Source organism: Monodelphis domestica, chromosome 8, assembly GCF_027887165.1.
Source record: "Monodelphis domestica isolate mMonDom1 chromosome 8, mMonDom1.pri, whole genome shotgun sequence".
Lineage (NCBI taxonomy): Eukaryota > Metazoa > Chordata > Mammalia > Didelphimorphia > Didelphidae > Monodelphis > Monodelphis domestica.
This window is the reverse complement of record NC_077234.1, coordinates 131,141,506-131,168,298: the sequence shown is the minus strand read 5'-3', so window position 1 is coordinate 131,168,298 and position 26,793 is coordinate 131,141,506.

The following is a 26,793-nucleotide window of genomic DNA, read 5'->3' as shown; positions in this document are numbered from 1 at the left end:
TACTTTGATTTTGATCATGTCAGTAACTGCTTAATGTGTAGCCTCGGGTTTAAGTGTAAGGTTTTGGTCTCACTGTATACTTATTCTAATCAAGCACACCCTTGATTGCCCTATCCTCTAACTCTGCTGTGAGCTTTAGACAAAAAGATGTGGGTCCCCCTTAGTATTATCAATCATCCCAAACTGTCAACTTTGTCTTCATCCTGAGCCCATACTAGGGTTACTGGTTTTGCTCTGGGCCCACACAAAACAGCCTACTTCATATCAGACTGCCCTGGGCTGGGGCTCTGGACTTCTCCACAGGTTTAAAATTCCAAGGGGTGTGTGTTGGCTTGGACCACTATTTCCCCAGGCAGGATTTCAGGGCCTGAATGTTGGCTTGGACTTGGGTTCTGAACCTGGGACACAGATGTGGGGTTGGAGAGTGTGGCTTGCACTTAGCTTAGGCTTTACTCCTTGGTAAAACCTCTTGCTTACTATGCTCCCCTTTCATCTCATTGCCCCAGATGTTCCCTGCCAAATTTTGAGGTTTTTCATTTTTTGAAAGTTGTTTCACTCTGTCTTCTTGTTTGTTCTTTCATTCCTGTATTCATTTTGTGACAATATTTTAATATTGGTTGTAGAGGATTCTTGTGGTAACTCAGAGCTACTCCAGTTTACTCTACCATCTTGGCTCTGCCCCTGAAAGTCAGTCCTTCACTTTGATCATTGTAGAATATACAATGTTCCCCTGGTTCTGCTCACTTCACTTTTATCAGTTCGTATAAGTCTTTCCAAGTTTTTCTGAGGTCATCCTGTTGATTATTTTTATGACACAATAGTATTCCATTACAATCATATACTATAACTTGTTCTGTCCTTTCCCAAAGGATAAACTTCCCTTCAGCTTTCAATTTTTTGCCACTACAAAAGGAAATGCTATAAATATATATATAAAAATATGTGCTTTTTTGCTTCTTCCTCTTTGTGATATAGACCCAGTAGTGGTATTACTGAATCAAAGGGTATTCAAAGCTTTATGACTCTATGTATATGGTTCTAGATTGTTCTCCAGAATATTTGTATCAGTTAACAACTTCACCAACAGTATATTAGTGTTGCAGATTTCTAACATCCCCTCCAGCATTATCACCTCCATTTTGGGTCATATTAGCCTATTTCACAGGTTTAAAGTGATATCTCAGTGTTGTTTTAATTTGTATTTCTCTAATCAATGGTTATTTGGAGCATGTTTCCATGTGACTAAAGACAATTTTCATTTCTTCATCTAAATACTACTTGTTCATATCCTTTGACTATTTATCAATTGAGGAATGATGTGTTCTTATAAATCTTCCTTGAATCTCTATATATTTGAGAAATAATGCTTTTGTTAGAGAAACTTGCTATTAAAAATTCATCTACGTGTTTCTCTTCTAATTTGGTTTTGAATTTGTATTGCTTTTGTTTATACAAAACCTTTTAAATTCAATTGAATGAAATTTATCCATTTTACTTCCTTGTAATGTTTTTTATGCCTTATTTGATCATAAATTCTTCTCTTACCCATATGTGTGATAGGTAAACTGTTCTGTATTCCCCTCATTTATTTATTGTATCATCCTTTATTTCTATATTAGGTATCCATTTGGATTTTATTTTTGCATATTGTGTAGGAAGTTGTTCTATGCCTAGTTTCTGCCATACTGTTTTCTAGTTTTCCCAGCAGTTTTTGTCAAATAAGAAGCTTTTCTCTCATAAACTTGCTTTGGAGAATACTAGGTTACCATAGTCATTTATTACTGAAATTTGTTACTTAATCAATTCTCTTGATCCGCTACTGTATTTCTTAGCCAGGACCAGATTTTTTGGGGGATTACTTCTTTATAATACAGTTTGAGATATGCTACAGTTAGACTTCTATTCTTTGTATTTTTCTAATTAAAGATGTTGATATTCTTGATCTTTTATTTTTCCAGGTGATTTTTGTTATTTTTTCCAACTCTATGAAATAGTTTTGGGGTTGGGATGGGATTGAATAATTAAATTAACTCAGGCAGAATTATTATTTTTATTATACTGATGTGGCTAATCCATAAGTAATTAATCTTTTTTCTAGTTTTTTAGCTATGATTTTATTTGTGTGAAAAGTGTTTTATGATTGTTTCCACATAGTTGTAGGATTTGTTTTGGTAGGTACACTCCCAGATGTTTTATATATTTTATTCAATTATCTTGAATGGAATTTCTCTTTCTATCTCTAGCTGTTAGACTTTGTTGATGGCATATAGAAAGCCTGATAATTTATGTGGCCTAATTTCATATCCCACACCTTTCCCTGGGATTCTCTAATATACCATGATATCATCTGCAAAGAGTGATGATTTTGTATCTACATTGCATTCCTAAATTTCTTTTTCTTCACTTATTGGTATGATTAGAATTTCTAGTAAAATATGGAAAATTGGGAAGGCTTCAAATGTATCTTTCATTATAGATCATGTTTGGTGATGGTTTAAGATAGATGACATTTATAATTTTATTTTTAAAACCCTTACCTTCCATCTTGGAGTCAATACTGTGTATTGGCTCCAAGGCAGAAGAGTGGTAAGGGCTAGGCAATGGGGGTTAAATGACTTGCCCAAGGTCACACAGCTAGGAAGTGGCTGAAGCCGGATTTGAACCTAGGACCTCCCATCTCTAGAACTGGCTCTTAATCCACTGAGCTACCCAGCTGCCTCCGACATTTATAATTTTAAGGAAAACTTTTATTCCTGTTTTCTAATGTTTTATTTTTTTGTGGAATGCAAGTTGTATTTTGTCAAAAGCTTTTCCTGCATCTATGAAGATAACAATATAGTTTCTGTTAGTTTTGTTATTGATATATTCAATTATGCTGATAGTTTTTTCCTTAATTTTTAACTATCCCTGCATTCCTAGTATCATTGTGTAAGGTTCTTATTATACATTACTAAATTCTCCTTGCTAATATCTAAATTTAAATGTTTGCACTAATATTCATTTGACAGATTGGTCTATAGTTTTACTTCTTTGGTTTTTTCTCTTCCTGCTTTACATATCAGCAATATATTTGTGTTATAAAAAGGAATTGGGTAGAATTCCTTCACTTATTTTTCCAAATATTTTTTATGGTGTTGAAGTTTACTCTTCTTTGAATGTTTGGTAGAATTCACTTGCAAATCCATCTGGCCCTGGAGATTTTTTCTTGGAGAATTCATTGATAATTTGTTTAATTTCTGTTTCTGAGATGGAGTTGTTTAGGTATTTTATTTCCTCTTCTGTTGATTTGGGCAATTTAGGGCTTTTTATGTATTAATTTATTTCTCTTATATTGTCATATTTATTTGCACATAACTGACTGAAGATATTCGTAATAAATACTGTAACTTCATCTTCATTGTTTGTGAATTCATCTTTTACATTTTTGATTCTTGTAACTTAGTTTTCTTCTTTCTTTTTAAAATTTAACTTAACTAATAGTTTATCTATTTTATTATGTTTTTCCCCATAAAACTAGGTTCTAGGTTTATGTAGGCTTAATGGATAAGGAAAAAAAAAAACTAAAAGATAGACAGAGAGCATCTGAGACATTGTGGTTATAGGGGAGTACAGACAATAGGAGTTTACAGCAAGGAATTAGGAATAAGTCAAGAGTAAGCCATACACCCCACCCCACATCTGCTGTGCCAGGTTCTGAACCTGAGCCCAATCCAAAATCCAGACCCTGAAACCTTTCCTGGGCAAATAGAGGTTCATGCCAAAGCATAACCCTTGAAATTCCAAGAAAACTTGCCGTGAAGTCCAGAATTTCAGTCCAGGGTAGTTTGTGCCAAAGTAGCCAGATCTATGTGGGCCCAGATTAAATCCAAGAATCCCAGTTTGAGCCTATGGTGAGGATATAGATCCCATTTTGGTGTAGTTGGTAGAACCAAAGCTGAACCCACTGATCCTCTTCCACAAAACCCAAGTCAGAGCTTCAGGACAGAGCAATCTGCTATGTGACTGACTAGATCAAGCCCATAGTGAGACAAAAAGTTTCACAAAGCCTGAGGCAAGAATTTGAGATGTTCTTGACCTGATTAAGCACAGAGTAAGACCAAAAGCCTATACCCATGTGTGAGGTGAGAATTTATACTACTATCAGTCTCAAGGGTTAATTGAATCAGCAGTAGGAGGTGGCTCTCAGATCTACCAGCCCTGAGGCCATCATATCATTTTGGAAGAACTTAAACTGGCATAAACCCAGGAAAAAAGCTAAGGGTAGAATCAAGGAAGGACTAAAGATTAAAAGGGTACGTACCCTAACCTCCCAAAGAACAGAGTCTATAAGAAGATTAGGAAAAATGATCAGACATAAAAAGAGCATCTAACTAGAGAAATTTTATGGAGGCAAAGAGCAAGACACAGACAGACACAGAAGTGAGAGTGAAAGGAAAGCTAACACATGCAAAGTCCAAAAGAAAAATAAGAATTAGACACATATTATGGAAGAGCTCAAAAAGGATTTCAAAAACAAATTAAGAGAGACAGAGGGAAAATGGGGAAGAGAAATGAAATCAATGCAAGAATAAATGGTCCAAATAAAAAGGAGGCTCAAAAGCTGATGGAGAAAAATCATTACTTAAAAAACAGAATTGAGCAGCTAGAAGGTAATGATTTCATGAGGCAACAAAAAAACAACCAAACAAAATCAAAAGAATGAATAAAAAAGAAAACATGAAATATCTCACTGAAAAAACAACTTACCGGGAAAATAGATCTAGGAGAGGCAATTAAAGAATTATTGGACTTCCTCAATGCCATGATCAATTCATTCCAACGGCTCTTTGGGAGCCTGGCATCCTTTTGTCCTTGCCTTTGAAGTTTCATATGTTTCCATTTTTGACATTTTCTTCTTCTGAGCTTTTATTCTGATCTTCTATGTCACTAAAATAGTTCTCTAAGTAAGGATTTTCTTTTGCCTTTTGTTCATCTTCCCAGTTTTTTTCATTTTTCTTTTTTGTTATATGGACTACATGTTGATGTTCTGCTTGGTTCTTGGAGTAGAGAAAATTCAGAGACTGTTCCAAGTCTACAGATAGTTTGTTCTGGTGTTTGGCATTGGTTCGGCTTCTTTTGGGTGTCATGGTTTCTAATTTGGAAGGTGGCCTGACTGACTTTCTATAGAAATAGTTGCAGCTCTTTTGTCCAGCTGGACTCCATTCTTACTGTTGCCAGTTCCCCTACTGTCTCAGGATGTGAACTGATCCCCAGTTCTTTGGTATTTTGCCCCAGGTCTTGCTAGTTGGATTGATCTGGGTGGAACTTTCCTTGAGGCCAAATTTGTGGACAAGTACTACCTTCACTTGGTAGGCTGGTCCTGCCAGCACCCCTTCTGAGGCTGTACTTAGTGGTTTGATCCAACTCTACCTTTCTCTGAACCATTTCCAGTAGGCTATTCCCTACTCTGGAAGTTCCTCAGTGTTGCATACATGGGCTTCTCTCCCTTTTTACCCCCTATATGTTGGTTCCCTCTTACTTTTCTTCATTTTGAGTCTCTCTGTCTCTGTCTCTGTCTGTCTCTCTCTTGCTCTCTCTCTTCTCTCTCCCTCTCTATTTCTGTGTGTGTGTGTGTGTGTGTGTGTGTGTGTGTGTGTGTGTGTGTGTGTGTGTGAAGATGGGTTTGGGAGAGCTGGAAGCATTCTTTATACTATGCCTTTCTTAGTTCAGAATAAAAGATGCATAAAATAAGATAGACCAGATTAAAAAGGGAATCACTTCTATAGTTGTGAAAATGCTAAACACCCCCCAAACACAAATTTATTGACCCCAGGTTAAGAATTTCTCATTCAAATGAGTCATTCATATCATCAAGGTGCAGTGGAAAAATGGATGGATTTGGAGTCAGAAGTTCTGGGTTCAAATCTTGGCTCTGTCACTTAGTTCACATGACTCTGGATGAGGCACTTAAAGTCTCTGCTTTAGGGCACCAGTTACTTCAACCGCAAATTATAGAGTTAGTTGAGGATTAGATGGCCTCAATGGTTCCTTCTTAGCTCTCAATCTATGATCTTATATTTCTTTTAGCTCTAGTAGTCTTTGAAGAGACTGTTTAGTCATATGGAAAGATGTTGTACTTAGGATTGAGACTCTGTATTTGAACCTCATCTCTGACCCTTACTAGCTATGTGACCATGGACAATTCATCTTACCTTCATGAGTTTTTTTCAAGTTTCCTCCTCTGTAAAAGTGGAATAAAAATATTTATCTACATGTCTTTCAGATTTATAAGCAAAATACTTGATTGATATTAAAGTGCTCTACAAACATTGGTGTGAAGTATAATGGAGAGGTTTGTTGGCCATAAAGAGAAAACAGGATCCAGGAGAGATAGTTGATAGTTTAAGGTTGGCTCAGAGAGAGAAGAACGGGTTTTGATTAGTTTTTCCTTTCAGCCTTCCCTCCTCAGTTATGACTGCTCTCACATATGGGCTCTTGTCTTCCTCCACTATTAGAGCCTAACAGATTTCTTCTCAGGAAGATTTCTCTTTCCCCCCTCCACCCAAGCATTCTCATTCACACTTGAGTCACTTGGGAAAGGATAACACCTTTAATATAAATTAAGTCAACTAGGGTAGCACAAAGAAAATGGCTGGCAGGAAAAGAATGGGAAAGGAAAATAGGGAAGGGTGTCCCTTCTCCAACTACCCCTTTTGCTCCCTCCTCAAGTTTGGGTAAACTCGGACTTTGGCAGTCTGAGCCCCCAGAGATATAGTCAGGTTGACTGACCCTGGGTTTGGCCCCCTGGTCACAGTTCAGACCCAGGGCACCAGGAGCTGTGAGGTAAAGTTTTGTCAAAGGCTCAAAATGTCTTCTTCAGATGATCCTTCAGTTTGGGAATTGAGGGAAGAGAATGTCCAGTCACCAGGAGAGGAAAGAGATGGATATATTTTGGCCAGACCTCTCCTCCTAGGCTTCTCAAAGTTGAGAGAGTTAACCAACTGAAATCCCAGTCATAATCATCTGGTTTCTCTCAACATTCCAGACCTCCTGGGAACCCTCCCCCATCAAAGTGACCATTTCAATCAACTCTTATGCCTGTCACTCTTTCTTATATGTAAACCCTCTTTCACATAAGATGGGACTAACTCTCCTCTCACTTACTTTTAAATTTAGTCATCAGAAGTGTATATACCCTACTTAATGCATAAGTGGGGGAGGTCTGCAACCCATGTGCTAAAGTGGGTGATGACTCAGAAATGATTGACTGCTGCCTAGGTAGCCCTAAACAAAGTAATAAACTGCTACTCGTCTCCATAAAATGAGGGAAGGCACAGGATGTGACACAAAGAAGGGTCTTTTAAAGTGACAAAAAATTCCTGGGACCACATTTCTTTGTCCTGAATCTGGATCATGGAAGAGCTGGGGCTCTGGCACTTCATTTGCATTTGGTAAGACAGCTCTTGAATTTTCCCCTTTGGCCTACCATGTCAGTGAGTGAAAAGGCTAACTCCTTTCCTGGCCTCTGGAGAGATTAATTGCTAAAAGAGGCCATGTGGTTATCACTTAGTCCTCCCCCTAAACAGCCCTCTGGCTTAGGATCCTCTGGTGGAGGGTTAACATACCTTACCTGATATGAACCGGGCTACAGTAATTATCTAGGGTGATAGGATAGATACCTTCTCTACCCTCTTTCTCACTTCTCTACTTTACTTTTTCCTGCTATTTTGTACATATAGCTGATAAGAAGTCATTTGACTTGAGATATATTAATTTTGGTGACCACATTCTCTTATATTTAGTCCAACCATAATTTTTAACCCTTACATGTATAATATGATAATTATAAACTAGGGGTTCTTAACATTTTGTGTGTCATAGATCCCACCTTCTGCAGTCTGATGAAACTTATATACACCTTTCAGAATAAGTTTGTTTAGTACAGCAAATAAAATGCATCAGGCTGAAGAGGAAACCAATTGTATTCAAACAGTTATCAAAACATTGGTGAGGAAAGGAGTAAAGAATTTCTTATAAGCATCCACTCTTTTTTATATTATTGCTATTTTTCTTGTCTCCTTTACCTTTCCTCTCAGCATTCCTTTAGTCTTATCCTCTGTTAAGCCTTTGTCCATTTACACCCCTTGCAGACCCCTATAGTTTCCTTGTAGTATCCCTAACATAAGTTCCCTCTAAAGCTCATTGTACTTTGCACAATTACTCCAGTACTGTTTTACATATTGTCATAATGTTTGATGAGTTCCTGAACAGGTTTGTCACATTAATGCATTGTAAAATGGTTATGCTATGTGAGAGAAGTAATTTTCATCAGTGAAAGGCACTGGGGAATGAATCCCTTCTCTTCTTAATACATGAAGCCATCTTCCCTACCTGCCTCTGTTTGGGCATATGGCTGAAATGGACATGGAAAATGGGACAAATTTAGCCATTTGCTTCCAAATAATCTCCCTGGAAAACTATGGGAGAGATTACTGTCAAGTTCAATTCAATCCATAAGGAAAAGAAAAGTCCTATCTCAAACCCAAAGAGGAGGAATGACTGTCCCAATTACACCCAAGTACACTATTACTTGCAGCTGTGGTTTTGGTGCATCTGAAGCTTTGCTATACAATGTTGTTTTGGGGTGCAACAAAGGGTCAAGAGAACATTGTAGGACAGGGAAGAATTATATCAATATAATTTGTCCCTGTGAGTCCAAGATCTTTTCCTTCCTCCTTCTCTCCAGGGCTCTTTTTCTTAATCATCATGTATGAGGAACAATAATATTGCCCATGTACCATTCAGGCATCAGTTTGAATGCATTAGGAGTTGTCTTCTGATATCCAAGTTTGGAAAACTTTGCTGTTATACCCTCTTGAACCTAAAAGAATGGTTTGGAGTGAACTGGATTCTGCTATTTGATAAAAATGGAGTGGGGAACTTCTTGGGACCAAAATTGTGTTTTTTTTTTTAATTTTAGAGAACTTCCAGTGAACAATTTCCTGTCATAATACACACTGAAATGTTCTCTGTTGTTCGTACTCTTTGAGAGTTCCATGGGCCACTGAGGGATTAAATTATATGCTCAGTATTACAAAGCCACTGTGAGTTAGAGGTGGGATTTGAATCTTTATGATTCTAAGTCCAAACTCTTTATTCACTGTGCCATGCCATAAAGCTAGAAAGGACATTAGTGACCATCTAGTCCAATGCTCACATTTTATAACTAAGGAAAGTGGGGCTAACATATGTTAATAGAGACTTGCCTATTCATACAACTCATTAACTGTCAGAAGTGGGATTTGAACCTAGTCTTCCTTTCTCCAGGACTAATAGTCTAGCTATTATATTTGCTATATATTTGTCAGTAGAAAGAATATCCATCTGGATTAAATAAAAAAAATGGTTTGAAGCACTGAAGTAAGTGCGTGGTGACTATCTTGTTATTTGCATCAGGCAACGAAATTCCCCATGGATTTCTTGGATGGAATTATCCAATCTGACTGCCTATATTGGCCCAATTAACAAGTTGAATGACAAATCTGTTTTGTATTGACATACCACGGAACATGTGGGAGTTATGCAATACTTTGGAGCTGTTTCCCCTTTCTTTGATAGGATGTCCATCCCAATTTTCTCAAACTATATTTTATCTTTAAGCCCATTGCCTAGGTTGGCTCAAAACACTGGTGCATTGCCTGAAAATAAAAGTACACTTTATCAGTACTCTCCTTTGTCTTCTTTATTTTCAGAGTATTCAAAATTAAATAAATTGACTTTTAAAATGTAGAATTTTCCAACCAATTCTTCTAGAACTAGGGCTACTAAAGGCTCAGTAAAGATGTCCATGACTGGGCATGGTGTCACACACATTTAGTTCTTGATACTGGGGAAGCTCAGCCTAATAGATTAGTTGGATTTGGGACTTTTGAGCTGCAGAAGGACTAAAGCATATCCAGTGTTTAAACTAAGTCCAGCACTGATATTATAAAACCCTTGAAACAATGAGGGGGAAACAGGCTGATGCCTGAAAAACTGAGCAGGTTAAAGCTTCCTTGCCAATTAGTATCAGGCTAAGACCTGTTCTGCCTCCATCTGACTGAGAGGAGACCCTTTTTCAAAAAAACAAACAAAACAAACCCATTAAGTTTGTCTTCAGAAAACTGATTTCTTTTAAAGCAGGAAAAAATAGTATATGACTCCACCACATCCATCAGAGTCACCCAGTGGTGTTGAGTGATATGAACATACAGATAGGATCCCACTGCACTGCACCACAATACAGAGAAGGGGACAAGTTTGCAGCAACCAGCAGTGTCTCTAAACCCCTCACCATGACCTGAATTCCATTAGCATGAGACTTGGAACCCAACATCTGCTATTCCTTAAGTAACTCCAACAGTTGGCTGCCCTCCTAGCTCTTAAACAAAGTGTTCAAGAGCTCACATGGTAACACTTTGGTGCATATAATGAATCTGTTTAATTTGAATTATTTTGTTAAAAGAAAGACAGGGGGGAGGAGAAAATGACGTCTGGGAAGCATCTGGGTCAAATCTCCTAAACTCAGCATTCTGCAGAATCTAAAAGATTTGCTTTGTGTTCCTGGATGTCTTACAAACATGTGGAAGCACTGGAGATAAAAAATGCAGCATCTAGAGATTAGTGTTGCTTCCTGTTTCACCAAATTCTACTGTTTCTGGACAGGCAGGGAGGAGCTGAGTACAGATTTATGTTCAAAACATGGTTTTTAGAACAGTCTTCCAAAGACTGAGGACAGATCAGATCGCTTAGGACTCATCTCATGGATTATTTATCATTCTTTGTGGAAACTTGGGGACAAGAGAAAACATTTGGGCTCTTCTGCAAGTTTGAGAAAAGCAAACTTTTGTTAAAAGAGTAGAGAAAGGAGAAGTTTAATAGGATTTCTTTACAGGAGAGTTAATATGGATAAGTGGATGGAGAGCTAGCCTTGAAATCAGGAGGAACCAAGTTTAATTCTGCTTCTGGCACATACTAGCTGTGTAACTGAGTGAGATGCTTAGATTCTCAGTACTCTGGACAAATCTCGACCTGTATACATTATAGATAAGCAGCCAACTTGCATCTGGGTAGAGGGTTCTTCACACAGATTAAAGAACAGGCCTGCTCCAACATAAATAAACCTTTGAGTCCTTTTAGTAATGAGAGCTGACATTTGCATAGGTCTTTGAGGTTTACAAAGCACTTTACATAGATCTCTAAGATTTACAAAACACTTTCTTTAAACAACCTTTAGAGAAAGGTAATGAAAATGCCCTTATTTTAAGGAAGAGGAAATTGAATTGTAGAAAGTATAAGTGATTTGTTCAGGGTCACACAGCCCACATGCAACATAGCCAGAACTTGCTTTTAGGTATTCTGACTCCAAACAATATCCTAATATTGCCTCTCTAGGTAAAGACTAATGGTCTTTTTCAGTCAGCCTATCATGTGCTAGAGTAGCAATAGAAAAGGTCAGTAATGATTAAATTAATGAGGGCATAGTGATCTTTTGGCAGAGTTCAAGCACTTTGTACAAAGTTTTTAATCCTATTATTACCTCCATAAGGTAGATATGAAGGAGGTATAACCATTTACATTCACCAGAAAAGCAGATACAATTTTTGAGGCTGAGTTGAATCTACAATGGGCAAACAGTCAGTATGAAACATGGCAGAAGAAATCCATTTGGTTTACTACATCTCCACTCTGTTCTATCTACCCAGATGCAGTACAGCTGAAGCAACCATATGGCGCTCCAGATGGATTGCTAACACAGCCAAAAAACATTGATTCCTCATCTTCCTGTAGTTGTTTGGTGGCATGTAGACAATGGATGAATCTAACAGTTAAAATGAAGTAAAAAATAAGCAACTTTTTGAGTTGTTTAGGGGAAATTGAGGACATTACCATCTCTCTAATCACCTAGCTTCATAATCTCAATTTCAACCCTGCTTCTTTTCTTTCCCCTTATCTAAATCAATTGCCAATTCTCCCTTCTGAAAAGAATATCTCTAGTATCCACCTCCTTTTACCTCACACTGCCATCATCTGAGTTTAGGCCCCGAATGCCTTCTACCCAGATTAAGAATAATAGCTTCCTATTTGGTCTTCTCTCTGGTCTCTTCTCTCCATTCTCCACATACCTATCAAAATAATTTCATCTCATTGCCTCTAGGATAAAATACAGACTTCTCAGGTCAACTTTTAATGTCCTACCTCCATCTGACAGCGAGTTGAATTTGTATATTTATTTTGTTTTACCTTACTATAGGCATTCTATATTCCAATTCAAATGGCCAGTTAAAAAAACAGATGCAGTTTAAAAAATTATGCTTTAATGTAAGGGAACTGTTCCTCAGAGCTCTACCTAAAAGAAAATTTTATTGGGATTTTCCCTGGGGTGGGATGACGGGGGAACATAGGAATGGAGGGATAAAGGCAGGTAGGAAAGAGATAGGGTACCCATGAAGGAAAAGGGTCTGGACATGGTTCAAGAACACATGGAGGCCTAGGATGGAGAAGCAATAGCAGAAGAAGGCTGGAGGGGGCCATCCAAGTGAGGCCGTGGTCAGAACCAAGAGAGGAAAAAGGGGTGGCGCAAATACAAGATACCTAAATACAAGGATAGGTAGGCATGTGGTGGATCTGGGCAAAGGTCTCCCCTGTGCTTCTGGAGGTGTAATGTACCTGATTATAGTATCTACTTGTGTCTATATTTTCTCTCAGAGGGATGTGTGTGTGTGTGTGTGTATGTGTGTGTGTTTTGGCTGAGGGGTGTAGAGGTGGAGTAAGAGATCAGAGAGAGAACACAGCTCTTTTTAGTAAAGTTAACACAGGTGTCTTTTTGGAAAATCAAATTTTCCTTCATACTTGGTATATCTCAGGCATAGAATATGCTACCACTGAAAATTCTTACCTTCCTTTAAGATACAATTTGAATTCTTTACTTATCCTTTAGTTATTTATGTTCTCTCCTCTTTTTCTCCAATAATTGCTTTTATTAATTTTTTATTTAGAATATTTTTCCATGGTTATATGATTCATGATTTTTCCCACCCCTCTTCCTTCCCTTCTCCCAGAGCTGACAAGCAATTCCACTAAGTTATACATTTATCATTGCTCAAAACCTAGTTCCATGTTATTCATGGAATGATCTTTTAATGCCAACACCCTAATCATATCCCCAATGATGTATGCAATGGATCATATGTTTTTCTTATGGATTTATGCTCTACAGTTCTTTCTCTGGATTTGAATAGTGTTCTTTCTTATAAGTCCCTCTGGATTGTCCTGGATTATCGCATTGCTGCTAGTAGAAAAGTCCATTACATTCAACTGCACCACAGTGTATCCTTCTCTGTTTACAATGTTCTCCTGGTTCTACTACTTTTGTTTTGCATCAATTCCTGGAGGTCTTTCAAATCCCCATGGATTTCCTCCAGTTCGTTATTCCTTTGGGCACAATAGTATTCCATCACCATCAGAAAACACAATTTGTTCAGCCATTCCCCAATTGATGGACACACCTTCATTTTCCAGTTGCAAAACACTTTTGATAATGGACAGAATGAAAGAAGAGAGGGAGGTAAGATAAGAAAGGGGAAAATAGGAAGTAATCATACCCTTGAAAAAATTTATAGCAAATTTCTCTAATAAAGGCCTCATTTCTCAAATATGTAGAAAACAAGGTTATATTTATAAGCAAATGTCATTCCCCAGTTGAAAAATGGTCAAATAATATGACTAGGCAATTTTCAGTGCAGTTGAAGTAATCAAAGTTATCTATAATCATATTTTTGAAAAAGCCTTCTACGTCACTATTGATTAGAGAAATGCAAATTAAAATAACTCTGAGGTAGTACCTCACAAATATCCATTTGGTTAATGTGACAACAAATTTAAATGACACATGTTGGTGAAGATGTGGAAAATTAGGGCATTAAATATAGTGTTAGAGTTATGAATTTGCCAAGCCTTGTTTTTTTTTCCAATTTCATATGAAAAAAAATTTAACAATATAGTAATTATTTGATATTTTACAACTCAGATTCTCTTCTGCCTGTCTTCCCTCCCTGAAGTGGTAAATAGTCTGGTTTAGGTTATTTCAGCTCTGTTTATACAACTCACATTTCCAAATTCCTCATGTCATGAAAGATATATATTGAACATACAAGAAAAATTCAGAAAATTTTCTGAATTCATCCTGTTTATCTCATGGTGTAATAAGATTCCATGGACATCACCTCAGTTTACAATTCTTTGCCACTATATAGAGCTCCTATAAATATTTTTGGACAAGTAGGTCATTTTCCTTATCTTTGATTTCTTTGGGATATAGACCTAGCAGTAGAATTACTTGGTCAAAAGGTATGCATAGTTTTATGACCCTCTGGATCTGGTTCCAGATTGTTCTCTAGAATGGTTGTATCAGTTTACAGTTCTACTAACAGTATGTTAGGGTCCCAATTTCTCCTTATTTTTTTAAATTAATGTTAAGAATAAAGAAAAAATGAATTATATTTTTAAAGGGTGGCTTCTGATTGGAATTAATGTTTTGTGGAGTCATTGCCTTAAGTAGTAGACAGGCAAATAAAAAGTTGGCATAGAAAGAGTTATAAAGGGAGCTGTAGTGAGCAAGAGTAAGCAAGATAAAGAGGAATCCTCCAAACCTTGGAATTTTAGAATAATCTTAGTGACCCTCTAAAGCACACCAAGATGACATGAAGATTTCTCTAGAGAAAATATAGAAAGTTCTCATGCCAGTTTCTGGGAATGTAGAGGTGCTATGAGGGGACAAGTTGGAGAACTCTTCTATTTATGGCACAAAGCAAATTACATTGAAGCCTAAATTCTTTTCTGCTAATGAGAAATCTATAAGGTGTGCACATATATTTTATAAAAGTTCTTACAATGCTGTTGTTTAAATTTTTATTCACAAGTTAATTCTATCTATATTATATAATTATGTATTTGCTTTATGGTTCTTGTATGGTTTTTAGGCACCAGGGATATCCAGGCCTGAATTTAAATCTTCCCATTCTATGTAGGAATTGGGGTTCCATTTACTGAATTATTCTTATCTCAAAATTTGCCAATAAAGAACTCAAGAAATATATGATATGAGAATTTCTATGGTATGGAAGCATATTGCCTAGAAGATGGAAGATAATGGTCCCATTCACCTTTAATATACAATAATCAAACATTTATTAGGGTTGGAATATCACATAATTGTCTCCCACCTTATAATTTGTGTGAATAGTAATAAAGGAGAAATGAAAATATGGTTAAACTTAAATTTCATATATAATCATGTAGACCATGAATATGACAAAGGAGATTTACTTCATTTGCCTTTCTTGAACCTCCAATCTATTCATTGACATCAAATCTCTGAAGCCTGTTATTCAGTTCCTTACCTCTCATGAGTACCTCTGTCAAATCATTCCACGAACCTCCAGTTTTGATGTTGCTTCTATACTTTACTAAACTTCCTACTTTTTAATGTAGTTGAATTCCATCCAATTCTGGCCATAATTGTATTGCATTATTTTCTAAGCTTCTATCTGCCCTAAAATGTTCATTATATTCCTTACCTGATATCTAAGAGTAGATTCTATCAAGATGTCTACCAAGTATGATGCATCCCTCTAGAGCAGCATGGTCTTGGTGTAGAACCTAAAGAACTTGTGATGTGAGAGGGAAATTAGGATCCAAAGATGGAAGTCAAAATCCTGAGGGAAACCAAAAAATTATGTCATGTTTTAGGAGGGAATATATGAACTTTGGTTTAACACATATCTAATAAAATGTATAAACAAGAAATACACCTGAGGCAAATGTCGCCCTGAGAAAAGTTAAGTTCAAAGTTCTTGATTGAGGTAATTTACATAGAAATGATAACCAAGGGAGAGAGTACATAGCTAGAGAAAGTCCAAAAACAGATTCTTATGGGATACTCAAATTCAGAGGTTTGAGAAATATGAGATGTCAGGAAAAGACAAAGGGAAGGAGGAGTTAGAGATCTAGGAGGATAGCCTAGATAATTCAGTGCCACAGAAGCCAAGGAATGAGAAGGTAACAAAATAAAAGGAGTGGTCATCAATATCAAATGACTCAGAGAAGTCAAGGAGGGAAGAAAAAGATCACCAGAATCAGGAATAATGAGTTATTAGTGATTTTCATTTTATTTTTTTCATTAGTGACTTTTTAATGAAATGCTTCTGTAGAGTGGCAAGTAAAGAAGTCAGGTTTCAATAGTTTAAGGAACAAGTAGGTGATAAAAACAACAAAGCACTGATGCTGACCTTTCGAGATATTTGAAAGGGGAAAATAGAATTATAGATGTGTAAACAAAAGAAACTCAAGACTTATAAAATAAAATCCTTTATTTTCTAGATAGGTACACTATAGGGGTCATAGAAGTGAAATGATTTGTCCATTGAAATAGGTGTCAGATTTGAAACAAGGCTTTCTGACTCAAAGTTTTTTGCTCCTATACTATGTTTAAAAACAGTATATCTTTGAAGGCTTGCAATATCAAAAAGTTTTATTTTGGGGTGATAGCAAAGGGTCACCAAGTGTGTGGTCTGAAGAGAAGGAAAATGATTGAGAGAGAAAGACTAAAAATCCATGAGAGGTTAAAGATAAGAAAAGTTGATAAAGGTCCAGGAAGAGACAGTATGGGATGATACTAAAAGTACAGAATAAGGAGTTAATTTTAGCAGAGGGAAAGGTGTTGGCATTTGTTCTTTCTCAATGGCTGGAAAACAGATTACAGGTGATACAATAAAAGTTTTAAAGAAGGAGACAGAGTTTAAAGAATCAAAGCACATGATCTTCCCCTTGTAAGTCTCAGGGGAGATTATCACTTGAAAAACAGAAGCTAGAGAATTGAGGTGAGGGCTTCAGAAGAGAAAACAAGGTTTGGAACACCTCTTGTGGTAATGTGATAGAGACAATTAAAAAATCAATGAAGTTTCTGTTTGGGTTTCTATTAACCAATGATGATCTCAGGGACATCATGGCACAGGAGATGGGCTGATGGTGGTGTCAAAGATCAAGCCATACCTCTGACATATACTGCATATATATGACCCAAAGCAAGTTATTTATCTTCTCTGGATCTCCAAGAAACTGACAAAGAAGAGAAGACTCCAGTTTATATGATAGAAGACATTTTCTTCTCAAGAAGTTCTTCAAATCAATAAAATCATAATTCTAGGCCAAAAAAATGAATTTGTACTGAATATAAGCAGTAATTTTTTACATTGTTGAATATTATCTGTTTCCTATTTTATAAAACTGCAGGTTCTTTCATATATACATCTCTTATCTACCCAAATTGAGTATTTAATCCTTAAGGGGAAGAATAATGTCTTAAATGCTTTGGATTGTCCCTAGTGTCTAGTAAAGATTCCTGTAGAGTTGAATTATGAGTTTGTGGACATATTGAATTTTGGACTAAATTATAAGATTAATTACTTTCAATATTTAATTGATTTTATATGCTGAGACACATACAAAAAGCAAAAAAAAAAGATTCCTATGAGTTACATATTATGCTCAAAAGAAGATTAAAATAATTTTTTTGCCTATATCTATAAATTAGTGGTAAGAAAACTCATGAAATACAATCCATAAATATTATACCCTTTTATATTTTAAGGATTTTATTTGAATACTTAACCATCAGCTAATGGATAGCGATTTAATTATTTAGAGCAGAAATAATTTAGATGGTGCTGTCCAAATCATTACATTTTAGATTTTAATGAAAGTCATCTTTGATACATAACATGCTTATTTTAAAAAGTAATATAGAATGGGAAAAGTCAAATAACTTGTTAATCCCTCTAAAATAATGAGCAATTCAGTAAATTTGGGAAGTTTATTCTATCAAACTGATTTGTTAACCAGTTGTTTGATTTCACATGAATAATGATAACTTATATTTATGTAACAAAGTATTTTATGAACATCATTTCATTGATAAAAATTCAATTTAAGGTAAGTTGAATTAATGAAGCTTAAGTAATTTAAAATTAAATACAGAACCCTAATGGCAAAACCCTCAGTTATGAACAATCAAATTATTTTGGCCTGTCTCTTCCTCACTCACAATAGTTTTGTATGAAGATTTTTAGAAATCAAGCAATATATCACAGAATGAAATCTTTTGAGAAACACTGATCAATAATGAAATGGTCGAAGCATTTATTTTTCTAATAGACAAGTCTTCTGATCCCTGCATTCATTATGGTCAGATAATAAAAAAGTCAATCCGAGGATATTTGGTGATTCCTTGACTACAGAATATTTTTAAAATTTCCACTGTCTTTCTTCTCTTCTTTTCCAGTGTTTTCTTCTATTTCTGAAACCTTGGATAAATAGGCTATTTGATAAAAGAATTGATCAAGTCACAGGACTATATGTAATATTTTATAAACTTACATCACATTACAAAAGTACAAATTTCCATCAAACAGAGAATACTACAATTAAATTAGCTACTTCTATATCAATCCAGTGAGAAAACTGGAATAGACAAAGATATTTTAAATATAGAGGCTATGTGAGCTCTTTGTTCTGAAATAGCCACAAAAGAAAAGCTGAGCATATAAAAAAACAGGAGTTAGAATACTTTATATTTGTATCACATTTTATAGTTTTCCAAGCATAGAAGAAACATTTTCTTGTATTTAATTATAAGGTTCCTGAAGTTGTAAAGAACTTTAGAGGTCATCCAACTGTAGCTCATTTACATAGAGAGAATTTTAATGTAATGATATACAGTTCGCATTTTGATTGAATTACATAGCTGACTATAACAACCATTCATTCTATAAATTAGAAACCATTGTGAGAAGGTATGCAATATTGTAAAGACATCCAAACCAGACTGAAAACTTGAGTTTTGCTACCCCAAAGGCATATGACCTTAAATTTTAAAAGCTCAAAGTTTTTGAAGTTTACAAAAGCCTGGTGAGATAAGTAGTGTTAATTTTATTATCCTAGTTTAAAAGAAATGAGAAAAATGAAGCTCACAGAATTATTTGTCTACGTCCAAACACCTACCAATTGCTGGAGTTGGAATTTGAACCCAAGTATACTTACTCCAAGTCTTGTGCTCTATTTATTATACCATTTTGTCTCCTTAGTTCATTTACCCATGCACTGAAGTTCACTTAGTTCATTTTCCCATTCTCTCAATAATTCAGTTATTTCATTTTACTGAAAGAAGTTGATACTTGGGGAAATGGAGTTATTGGCATAAGAAAACACCCAATTGATACTAAAGCTAGAACCTGAACTTGGTATCCTAGCAAATCCAGGCATTTTTATACTAAATTGTGCTGTCCCACAATGGCTTCTGACTTATAAAATGCAATTCTGTTATAGAGTGTTATTGTAAGGATTATTCTGAGGATGGTATTTGATGGTCTAGAGGAGCCAGAGGAGGCTACAATTTGTGAGTAGGTGAGATGTTGAAAGGTAGAAGTCTAGATGGATTAACTCCTACTGTGCTCACTCACACACTCTTCCTGAGTTATGATACAAGTGGTGTAACTCATGAAAAAGCGGTTCCCTTGAGGTAAGTAGGTGATGGGGAGTTGAAGGGAAGTCTCTTCTATCAGCAGATCAAAAGGGTACCCCCAAATTGTTGTGCATGAAACAGCCAGGGGGATAAGCTTCCCCCAAGTCTGGTGACTCAGCAGGGGAGGAGTCTAGATCATCACTCAGCTGTGACTGAACAATAGCCTCAGTGAGTTGCTTCCTCCAAGTTCCTTTGAATAATTCCTCTTTGCTAATATCTGACTGCTGTGATAATTAAAATGTTTGGGAGCAAGGGAAATATATATATATATATATGTATATATATGTATATACATATATATATATATATATCAATTATGACCGCTGAAATATGTTTTCTACTGTGTCTTGGTTTTATATAAATATAAGATGGTCGCCAGGGAATATATTCCCAATTTATGAATATGCCCAAGCCAACTGGGTTTTATAGAGAAATTTAATTTATAATACATTGATTAATCAATAGAAAAAGAGAGAAAGTAAGAAAGGAATAAGAATGAATAAATCAGTCAGTTGGTTTTATCACTCACCCAAGATCTCTCTAGGTAAGGCTTCTCATGCCAACCTCAGGCTCCACCTTCAAGAGAGCCTCCTTTCAAGAAATGTTTCCAGAGAATTCTCCTCCTTCAGAGCCAGCCTTCTCTCCTGGTCCTCCCACAGAGCAACCTCCTCAGTCCTCCTTCAGAGCCACCTCGCTCAGAGTAAAACCTCCTCCTTCTCTCCTCAGACTCCGCTATCTTTAAGGAAACCATCTAAGTCCCCTCCCCTCAGTTCTCACATCTACCAATCACTGTCGATGTCTCCCCTGTGCCAATGGTGGCTCTAGCTTAACCCAGGACCACCCAGAGGTCTGTTTCCTTTGCACATGTCTGTTGTAGGTCATATTCTCAAATAATTTAATCTTGATCTTTGCTGCAGCCCTTCCTAAATCCTGTTACTCTAAGTAGGGTGGAGATTGTATTTTCCAAGACCTGGTTCTGTCATTCCAAGTATCTCTATTGTATCAATTCTAAAATCAATCATGACTCAAAGAACTTCCTGTTCTATGCTTAAGCATAGGCTAAAGCCCTTTCCATTGTTTAGCAAAAGGTTTCTGTCCTAAAGTAGTCTTAAGTAGGGAGGAGAAGGACCCTCCCATTCCAAGGGTTTTCACATTCCAATAGAGTTCTTACTATCAGTAGGAAATTTTTCAAGTATGAAATTTCCCAATGGGGAAATTTCCAACATTCATAAGTCTAAGAAATTTTAAGGTTTACACTGCCATCAAATAGTTTAACACATATTGTATATTAAAATAGTGGGGAGTTGTATAGAAGATAGAGAGGTCCCTATTTTCTATATCCCAAAAAATCCTTCTCTCTGTCAGCTTCAAAGTCAAAGTTTCACCTTCCCTTCCCTCTTTTTCTCATGTTAAACTAAATATTAGAAGGGTCAAGGAATAGTAGAGCAGATGCAATAGGCAGGGAGAAAGACTAAGGCTCTCAGACTAAGAGACTGAGACCCTCACTAGTCCCAAAAACCCAAAAATATCTTTGTAGATGTTAGAGACATAAAAGGTAGAATCATTCTTCTGGTGAAGTCCCAGGGCTAGTTACTAGAAAAATCCTCAGTTGGCTCTTGAAAGATCTCCAGCAAGGAAAAGTGCTTCTTGCCACCTTGAGATCCCAACTCAAAAGCCTAGAGTTCTTCTCAGAGCTCTTCCATGCCCGTTCTTCTTTTCCATGATCTTCTGCTACCAAATGTCATTGCCCGTCAAACATCTCTTCATCTAACATTCCATCTTTTCCTTTGCATCAGGGTTTTGAAAGGGAGCAGGCAATTACAGAAAAGAAGCTGATCAGGACCAAGGACAGCAGAATCTAAATATCATCATATTCAGTCTTTGACTTTCCATTTTTCACCCTGTTGTCTTCCAGTAACTCCTATTCTGTCTGAAGCTTCCTCAAACCAGCGAGAAGCCTCAAGATAGGAAGATAGAGGAAGGATAGAAGTTCTGTATGCCGCGAGGGGGGTGGCGGAGTCAAGTTAGAGATATGAGGTGGCAGTAATGAGTCAGAAATCCAGGCCTTATTGATTACAAAGGAGCCACAGCAGAAACTCCGATCAGTGGACTACTCAGAAGGCTTATACCCATCCAGTGATCCAAATTTAATACCACACAGGTCGGAGACATGATAGAAAAAAGAAAGTGCCTGGCCGAAGGCCAAGTCTCAGGAGGGAGAGGTAGATAAGGAAAGGAATCAAAGATGGAGCTTGGCCTCAAGGACAGGCATCAGTGAGAGCTGAGATCCAAGTGAGGAAGAGAGAGGCGGAGTTTGCTGTGCCCTGTATTTAATCTCTATGATATGCAAATATACACAATACATAGGGATGGTTATCATTGGTTAATGACAAGGTATAGGTGTGATTTCTCTTAGCCAGGTGAGCACAAAGAAACCTGTTTTCCCGCCTAACCTGGGGGAAGCTGGGGTCAAGGGTCAGAGGCTTTCCTAGCCATACGCAAGACTGAGCATGCTCAAGACTGAGCATGCTCTCTTCTAAGCCACTCTGTACACACTGTTTCCCTTGCCCATAGCTATGGGTTGACTGCTACACTGTCCTTGAATCTTCATCACCTAACAAAGCCACCTATTCTGCACCTAATAAATATTTACTGATTGATCTGTTTTTCCTTGTTAGTCCTAGTGCTTAGCTCATGTCCAGTGATTTTGAGTATTGCTGTGATCAATCCTTCCATTTCCCTAGATTCTTTCACCCACCTTTCCCATGGAAAGAAATGATATAGTTCAAATATCTGCTACCCTGATAATAGATCTTAACTCCACTATATATGAAAAGGAATTTTCCTGCTATTTTCATGCATTCAAATTCCAATAATTGTTTTCAATGGAAATCCTTCTTTGACTGTGATGGAGAATTATTGTGATATAAGAAATAATGAAGGGGGATGGTTTCAGATAAAACGTGGTAAGGCTTATATGAACCAATATAAAGCAAAGTGAGAAGCACCAGGTCATTTTGCATAGTAGCAACATTATAATGATTATCAAATGTGTACCTTAGCTACTCTTATCTATACAGTAATCCACAAGAGTTCCAGCATATTCATGATGAAAAATTGCCATCTATCTCCAGAGAAAGAACCAATGAAGACTGAGTGCAAATTGCACTATAACTATCTCACTTTATGGTTGTGGTTTTTATGTTTGTTTTGTAGCAATATGGCTAATAAGGAAATGTTTTTGCACGATTTCATACATCTAATTGGTGTGGTTTTCCTTGTCTTCCCAGTGAATGGGGGAGGTAAGGTAGAGAAGAAGAAAATTTGGAAATCAAAATCTAAAAAGAAAAGATTGTTAAAAATAAGTAAATGAAATAATACAAATTTTCAAAGAAAAAAAGAAGCCATGTGATTGAATGACATTGCAAATGAAGTTGTAAAGATAAAAGAGGAAAGGAATGAGAAAAACAAGTCTGCTGGAATATTCACCTTAAAGGTCAAGGAATGGATGAGGTTTTAATAAAGTGTCTTGCTGGATATGAACCACAAACCACAGGAGAAAAATATATGTTCCTAAGTTGATACTCAATAGGGAGATAAGTAGGCTTGTCAAATTGATTGGACAGCTAATGAAATTAACCAGTTAACTTCCCCAATCAACCTTCCCTACAGTTGTTTAATTCTTCCTTCAAGTTATATTGCTTGATCCTGTTCCTTGATTTTCAGGGCTTATTAGTGGTATAACAACCTTATTAAGTTGAACCTCCTTTCCATTAGAGACAGCAGGATATAGTAGAAAGAATAGTAAATCTCGATTCAGAAGATTACCTGGATTTGAATCCCATCACTTCACTGACCAAGTTAGAGCAAATCACTTAACCTCTTTTGACCTCAATTTCCTCATTTGTAAAATGGGTGTAATAATACTTATAATAATTCACAGAAGTATTGTGAAAGTCAAGTGACATAGTAAAAGGAGGTAAGTAAAGTGTTTTGTAAGCCACAATGTATCAGATAAATATTAGTATTATTAATTCCTTGAGGTTATAACAAATCATCCATCAATTGGAAACCCTCTGAAAAGTGTCTATTTTGTATTTAATCATATGGGACCAAATCATTGTTCACCAAGTCAATTCCAGTAAGTGTAATCCATTCATGTGTGCATGAATATTGCAGATTTGTATATTTTTGGATAATTGTAATTTACTCATGTCTATTTTATGTATTTATAGCCCTTCCTGCTAACTGGCTTCAGTTACTCAGAAACTGTCTTTTTCTCCCTACTATCAAGGGGCAAGATTTTTTCTTTTATTCTCTTTCTTGTCCTTTATGAATTCAGTCTGTTGGTGCTTCTTCTTCCAGTTCTATTCCTAGTACTTAGGTCCTGGGAGGAATGAGGTACAGGACTGATAGTAAAGTGTGAAGAGAAGGGAAGCATGGAGGAGGTTAAATACCTGAAGCTAAAACTCTCTTCATGATCTGTATGCCCAGATAATTCATCTTAAATTTTACACTAGCTCCTTACATTCCTTAGGAGAGTTATTATCCTGTAGCTCATCAATGTAGTCAGAATATTCCTGTGAATAAAAATATAAACAGATCTTCTTGAGTCCTATTCATAGCTAAAGACCAAGCATTATCACCCATGTGTATGTCTAAGTGAACAAAGGGATGAAAGAAGGAAGAATTTTTGACCATTTTTTTTTGCTCCCATTGCTTCTATTAGCAAAACCCTTAGGATAAACCCTGATGAAAATAGCAGATGGTAGCAATGAAAAGGGAGTTAATCTTAGAGCTGGAAGAGATTTCATAAATGCTCTCAAGGACACTTGGTGGGATTTATAGAAAAGATACTTGTTCATTTATAAGTGTGGGCAGTTGGGGGCAGCTAGATGGCTCTATGAATTGAGAGCCAGATGGGAGGTCCTGGGTTCAGATCTTCTGTCTGACTTACTAACTGCTTGATCCTGGGCAAATCTCTTAACCCCTATTGCCTATCCCTTACCACTCTTCTGCCATGGAACTGTTGTGGGAAACTTTGAAGGTGAAACCCTGGATCTGAACAGGTTGCCCATGTCAAGAATGACAGACTCCAGGGGCAGCTGGAAGGTTCAGTGGATTGAGAGCCAGGCCTAGAGATGGGGGTCCTAGGTTCAAATCTGGCATCAGACACTTCCCAGCTGTGTGACCCTGGGCAAGTCACTTGACCCCCATTGCCTAGCCCTTACCTCTCTTCTGCTTTGGAGCCAATACACAGTATTGACTCCAAGACGGAAGGTAAGGGTTTTAAAAAAAAAAAAAGAATGGCAGACTCCAATAGTGAGCTTGAAAATAAAAAGAGAAATTTATTAATTTGGAAGGATTGTTAAGAGGTCAGAGGAAAGATGCAAGAGAGGACACTGTCTCCTAAAGGTAATGGGTTCTGGGCTTCTTATATGTTTTAGACAACAGGGGCTACTGGACTCAGAATGAGGAGGTGGGATGAGGTTAGGCAGAACTGGACAATGTGTATCATCTGACCAGGGATGGAGTGATGTTTTGGGTCCCAAAGACACAAAGGGTGACTTGGAATAGTTTAGGGAACAATTAGATGTCCTAGATATGGCCTGATGCTATCAGAGTATAACTGGGATATGTATACCTGTGTTTATCTGAAAATCAAGGGGAATATTTCTTTCTTATCATGAGTCTCTCACCTTTTCCTCAGCATTACAAGAATTCAAGGAAAGGAATTTTCCTATTTTCCTTTTGACTTATAATACTTCTGGAGTTTGGGGTGTCCAAAGGAAACCCAGGGTCCCAAGTTAGAACAATATACAGTATTGATTCTAAGATAGAATGTAAATTTTCAGAAAAAAGAAAAAAAATTTTAAATGTATGTACAGTGGCAAAAACAGTATATGTAAAGAAGGTATAATTATGTAAGAAAAAAGCAAGGGCTAGAGCAGGGCAACGTGGTAGAGAGCCTTTAGATAGGAATCTATGTTAATAGATTTTAAATTCATTGAAGGCAGGGATCATACCTTATTTTCCTTTGTATTTCCTACATTGCACAGTGTTTTGTTTATTACAGGGTCTTCGTCACTTTTTAAAAATTTAATTGAATGGAATTTTTGATAAAATCATGGTCCTCAGTTGACTCAAAAAAGTATCAGATCAATTCTATTTACTCTATATGAATTTGTAAAGGTCTTCATTGCCTGACTCAGGAGTAAAATATAAATGCTAAAACATCCGTTAAAGAAAAAGGGAGTATTGCCATTTGTAAAATTAAATTAATAATCTTATCTTTTCACTTTAATTTAATTCCTAAATAATAAAGGTGATTTAGCAGATTGGGTGAAGTTCTCTTACTTGTTTCTGGTGATTAGATTCTCCTTCAACTTGATCACTGTGTTCATGTTTTGAGTGATTAAGAGAATTCTGTGTTTGAGTCAGGAGTGTGGGACAGAATATTTTAATTGAATGGTGTGCTCCCTTGGAGATCTTTTGTATTCAAATTTGCTGTCCCAGCCTTACTTATCACCATTAGCTCTCCTCACACTTGACCTGGTTTTTAGTAGCAATAGCAAGCACTGGAACAGGAATGTAATTTCCAGCCACTGTTTACATTTGATTGTTACAGCCGATGGTAACAAATGAAAAGTTGAGTAATTGCTCAGTCTAAGAAGGAGTACACTTACTGCAAGGATGGTTCCTTGAGCTGGGTTTCCCCCTGGGCTATAGCCACTCTGCCAGTCAGGCAGACCCTTAGAGAAAGCCATTAATGCTTTCTTCCCTTTAGGGTCCTGTTTAGTGTCTTGCTGCTGTGGTGCATTCAATTCTTTAATAAGGGACTTACTTGGAAGATGTGGATTTCATCTGTTTGTGTACATCCTTCCCTGATCCCATTCATTGTCTCTCTGTGCCTTAATAGAGTTCAATGAATTTCTCTGATCAAAAATATTTGTCTTCCAAAGACCAGTTTTCTGCTAATGAATATATCAGAAATTAGATAGACTGATTTTTGAATGATAGAGGCACAGTTTACATCTACCCCCATACTAGGAAGGATACCTTTCCAGCTTGATGGAGACTTCAAAAGTCTTCTGATCCCCAAAACAGCCTTTATGAACTAGTATTTCTTTGCCCTTCCTTGCACAAAATACACCACTTCCAAATGGGGGACATTTGTCTCCCTTACATGAAATATT